Source organism: Drosophila santomea, chromosome 2L (assembly GCF_016746245.2).
Source record: "Drosophila santomea strain STO CAGO 1482 chromosome 2L, Prin_Dsan_1.1, whole genome shotgun sequence".
In the NCBI taxonomy this organism is placed as follows: domain Eukaryota; kingdom Metazoa; phylum Arthropoda; class Insecta; order Diptera; family Drosophilidae; genus Drosophila; species Drosophila santomea.
The window spans coordinates 13993396-13998889 of NC_053016.2; the positions used below are offsets into that span (position 1 = coordinate 13993396).

General features: G+C 42.6%; 1 long non-coding RNA gene across 1 annotated transcript; it reads right to left on the reverse strand.

The window, feature by feature from the left end:
- Window positions 1-3547: 3547 nt before the first annotated feature.
- On the reverse strand, window positions 3548-5153 carry LOC120455187. Its single transcript, XR_006356536.1, has 3 exons — window positions 4588-5153; window positions 4315-4490; window positions 3548-4237 (listed from the first exon to the last, which is right to left on the reverse strand). It is a non-coding gene; the product is annotated as an uncharacterized LOC120455187 (long non-coding RNA).
- Between the last annotated feature and the right edge of the window lie 341 nt (window positions 5154-5494).

Genomic DNA, 5494 nt, shown 5'->3' on the forward strand with positions numbered 1-5494 from the left:
TTGTTGCCCAAACCACACCACAAGGACAACGATCCTCATTTCGTTGGCGAACGGGGAGTGACAGATTTTAGAGATCTCCGAATGGCTGTTTATGTTCTCGCTTGGCCTGTGAAGTTGCCCATAAATTATCCCCAGAGAATGCGAGATTGGGAGAATGGGAGCAGGGTGAATGGGCATGTGAATGTGAATACCCATCTATATATTTGTATGTAGGATCCTGTGCTGTCATGGCAGCTGTGGCCTCATCTCGGCCTTAATTAGTTGGGTATTTTATTGTTTTGACACAGCCTCGATTTCGAGTTTTCAGTTAACGCCGCCAGCGATTTTCGCATCCTTAGCTTTTCCTCAGCCTTTTTTTTTTGCCGCTTTTCAATAAGTCAGCCGACTTGGCCATTCGCGTGTAATCAAAGTCGAGTGCTTTTCACGTCCGCCCCCTCTGGCCCGTTTGTGCGTTGACTTGCACCTATAGTTATGGCTCGCACATTACGCTGATTAGTGTGCAGTCCGCTATAATTACCGACGACAGCCACTGCGACCACGAAACGACCATGGGATTCTCGAGCACTTCGCCAAGTACTATGTGCCATGCAGGACTTGGTAATACTCTCGAAAACTAACTCCTATTCTATTGATTTATTCTGGAAAAACCTATTTCTTTTATTTTATAAGTTAAACACAATCTTTTCAATTTTCTTAGATATTTTCAAGGATTTTTAGGCTACTCAGAGGAGTTGCCATTCTTGCACCTGCTGCACTTCATCACTTTCATTATGGGTTCCCAGAGTTTCCCATTTTCCAACATTGCCGACTAGCCAAGTTAATGGCCAAACTAATGTACTCCCCGAAATCCTATCAAACTGCGAAAATTGCCTAGCGGTGAGCGGCAGACAAATTTACAGCGCAATCAAAGTGCAACAAAAAAAAAAAAAGTAGTAGTAAAGAAAAGCCTGTGCAGCGATCGACGTTCGTGGTTCGTTTCGTCGTGTTTAAGATTAAACACATTTTGCATTTAATTTGCCATAATTATGCCGGTCAGTGGGGAGAGGGGAGGCGGTGGGGGGGCTGTCGGCCGGCAGCCGTTGATGGCGCCAAATTAAGTTGTAAATGAAGTTTTTGGCGTCGCTTCGCTTGCAGCAGGCGTCAAAAATGTGGTTGCATGACTCGTTGGCTCAGTTCTCAGTTTTGAGTTCTGAGCTCCCAGTGAACCAAAAATTCTAAACTCCGACGTTGGTCGCAACAATTTTCGGTTATTAATTTGACTTTGGCTCGGTGTTCGTGTGAGTTATTTTCGGTCGGTTTCAAATTAATGTTGCTCAATTAATTTGCGCCACTAAACGTTTCTCTGTCTCTGTTTTTCGTTGTTTTTTAAGTTCATTTTTTTCTTTTTTTTTTAGTTTTTAATTTATGTGTGGTTGGTGCTCACTGACCACCAGCAGCATGCTATATGCTATATGCTATACATCTGGTGGTTTCTCCTATTTTGACGGCTTATTTCGGTCACGGATCTCAGCGGAGACAAAGCGCTTTTTGATAGGTGTGTAAATGTGCCAGCGGAAATATGTGGATATGTGGAGTAGACCTCCAAGTCCAAGGGGATCCCAGATTATTGATTGCACTGAAATGGACGCTTAATCATGTGCTTGGTTTGGGAAAGGCAAGATAATCAATTTGAATGGGCCAGCAAAAGATCACAAGTGTGGCTTCTGCATAATATTTGTCCGTATATTTGCTTTATGCGTTGTATTTGTCCGTATAGGAAAGTATTATATATATTTTTATTTATTTTAAAGTACACATCGTAATTACTCTTTCGCAAACCATTTGCCCACTCCATTCGCTGCAACATAATGACATAATTTAGTTTGTAACAGAAACTCCTCTTTCCGCTTAAACTCAGCACTTTGACTCTTCATTATGGACCGACAATTATTCATGAATATCCATTGCAATGCAGCGCCAGTCGTGTGTGAATGCAATTGTGAATAGCAATTGCAATTGGCGTTGCGTTTGCGTTTTCGTTTGCGAATGTGAAATGCATTTTTCAACACTCGAGCGGTGCCAAGTGCTGGGATAAAAAGAAAACTTCCTCTGCCAAGTGAGAGAGAGAAAAACCTGTTAATTATTAACAATTTTGCCAGCCTGCTGCGTGTCTGTAATTAGTTGCATTTCCATTGAAAAGCTGCGGCAATTAAAAAATAAACACACAGAGGCCGACACACGCATTTCCAACTGCAAAGTGTTGCCAACTTAGCGTACAAAATATGACGATCTCGGCCATATCCATCCACAAGACATCCATAAAGCTAATTTACCTGTACAGTATGCCAAACTCTATAACTCAAGGAAGTTGCCACATGTCGGCCGTGTCGAAAGCCCTAGCAATTAAGACTCAAATTGCACTGCAGCCACCTTAATTGCAGGGTGTCATAAAACGTATGCAAAACGTACGCAAATCTACATTCAAAGGTGACCTAATTACTAGGACTTTTCAGTAGGGAGTACAGTAAGCATTCGATAATGTATGCCATCACTTAATACTTAGTATAGTGTTCTTGAACAATAACAATTGTATGTGCATATTGGGAAAAGTACCACGAACTGTTTTCTACTGAGGCAAAGTATTAGCTAGCAACGTTCCAAGTTCCTTTGATTATTCCTCTTTTAGCCTCTTCTCACACATCTTTACGCATAAACACATTGCCATTTCCTTTGCAGCAAATTGAACTGTGGAAAATCTTATGGAAAACACCTAGCCATGAAAAATCCTTGCACCCACCGCCCACTTGCCACTTAAGCGTTGCATGCAAAGCAATTTGGCCGGAGCAGCTGCGTCCTTCCAGCGCCACGTTCCACATTGATATCGAAACAAATCCCTTTGCATACGGAAAGCGGACTGAGGTGGAAACTCTGGAAATGTTATAAAAGAAATCTGAATGCAAAAAATTGAACACTTGTAAAAATCTCAACTGCAAGGGAGAGTTTTTCTCAAGCATTATCGTATATTTTCATTTTGATCTAGAATAAATAATTCTCTGATGTTCCACAATTCCTTGAAAAAGTTCACATATGTATATATATACATTCGTACATACGAGTTTATTAGCGAGCATATTTTTTCTCTGCACAAATGAAGGGGAAAATGCGGAAAAAATACAAATAATAAAGTTCGCTTGTCAGTTTAGCAGCCATTTTGCGGTTCCACGGCAACTTCTTCACCTGCCCCACCCACAGAGGTTTTCCAACAATTTTCCTGCCATTTTCCACCCACCAGAAGTTCGACGAATGCTTTGCATTTCCCCACCACCCCCTCCTCCTTTTTCCTTGATTTTTTTCTCAGTGCGGCACATCTTTCGCTGCTTATCCGCAATTTCTTTCCGCTTCGTACTCACCTTCCTTGCTGGCAAGACGTAAACTTTTTTATGGCACCCACTGTTGTTCTTGTCTTTGATAAATCTGCCTCAATTTGCCATATCGAGGGGGCGTGGCAGCGATGGCTGGCCTATGGCCTTATTTACCTTAACCCCCCGCACACCCACTTCATGAAAGACAAGTTTTATGTCAATTTTTTCTGCTTACTTAGTGGGCGGTTTGGCTTAAGCCCGATTTAGCCCTCATTACAAAAAGGGCGGGAACGGGATTTGCTTTATTACAGTTTAATTAAATTTACCCTGGCCGGAATTCGTCCTGTGGCTGCGTCTTCCTTAGCCAAACGACTCAATTACGCAGTTAATCGTAAAAAAATCCTTGCACTGATTTGTTGCAGCTGAAACCGAAGGGAGATGTACTCGTAGGTGGTGGTGGTGGTATCCTTGAGGGGATGTGGACGCATGTTTGGGCCATAAAACGGCGGCACTCTCTCCGGCTATTATTGCCCTTCCAGTTGGCAGGGGTCCTGCTCCTTCTGCTCCTGCTCCTGCTCCTGCATCGTTATCCTGCCATTCTGCGTGGCCTCAGGTGCGCGAGTTGGCGAGTTGATCCATTTATGGCCATCGTTTGGCCTTTTTTCTACGATTTTGCTGGCATTTTCATTTCCTTTTTTTTTTGCACTGCTGCTGTTTCTTCATCCAGCTTCTTTTAATACCCATCGAAAAGTGGGCGAAAGTGGTATGATGGGATCTGGATGGGCTTGTGAGAACTGGCATGGATTATTGCAACTCAGTTCTACAGTTTATTTGACATATAGAAAATATAGAGAGTAATATTCCAAAGTTGAGGGAAATATATAAACTTCTTCCACCTAGATTTTCGCATTAGAAGTTTATGTAATGTTATTATATATATATGTGTGTATATTGCATATATTTGCACACTCACAAGGTATCTGCTATTCGAGCCCCGACCCTCGAGCACTCCTTGGTACATCATTTAAGGGATATGCGGCTAAGACGCTACATGACCGCAATGAATGGAGCTCCATGGACTGCTGCGCCCGTATTAATTTGTCCTGATGTGGCTGCCTGTTGAGATTTACGAGCGAGCCGCGTGGAAAACTGCAGGTGGCGGGGAAAATCGAGGAGGCCGGGGAAAACCCTTTGTTAATCAAAAGGACACACGTGGCCGAATGGCTTTCGCCTTGATTACACTCACGGCTGTGGCAATTAAGCGTATCCCGTATCCGTATCTGTAGCCGTTTTTGTGGCCATAAACCCGGACGCGGACGCCAATCCGTAAGCCTCTCGAACAGGCTGGGTCACGTTCCGTAAAATGAGAAGAAATGCAGACCATCTTGCTCCACTCCAAAGTCCCAAGGATGCCCTTCGAAAATCCAGCTAATACTTTGCCAAAATTGTTTACCTTTCCACAGCGGCCAATAAAGAAGCACTAAGCCATTTTAATTTGCCTATGCAAATGCCGAGTTGTTTACTTTTTGACACATGCGCCTCCTGTCATAATTTAACCTCCATTGACTTCCGTTCGTTGTCCCTTTTCGGATATGCAAATTAGTTGCCCTGACATGGTTAATCCTTGCGAGCTGCTGCAATTATGAATCCACAGGCAAACAAACCAAACGTAGCAAACGGCGTGCAAATGTGACAGACGTTCACCGGAATCGAAAACCAAAATGGAAATATCAACGGAAAAGGGGTGTGAACGGGTGTAATTTATGGTGAGTGTTAGAAGGCAAATAAACGATCAGCATTTCAGTAAATTTGAGTAAAACGATCACCTTGAAACGTGAATGCTATTTGATTCGTTGAAAACTGTCAACCTTTAATGAAATGAAATATGATTTAGCAAACTTTATGGCGTCTGAAATATAAAATTTAATTATAATAATATTCTCCCATTAAGTATATGCGAATATTCATATCCCGTCTTTGATTTCCCTGCATTTAGCCGCCCAATTAAAATAAATAACATTAGGCCAGTGTTAAATATCAAAAGCACTTCATCGGTTGGCTGCCCGCCCTGCGAACCGATTCCAGATTCAGTTCAGCCCACTTGGCTATTTCACACCTTATTTATTGGCCATTTATTCGAACCTGGCTCGAAC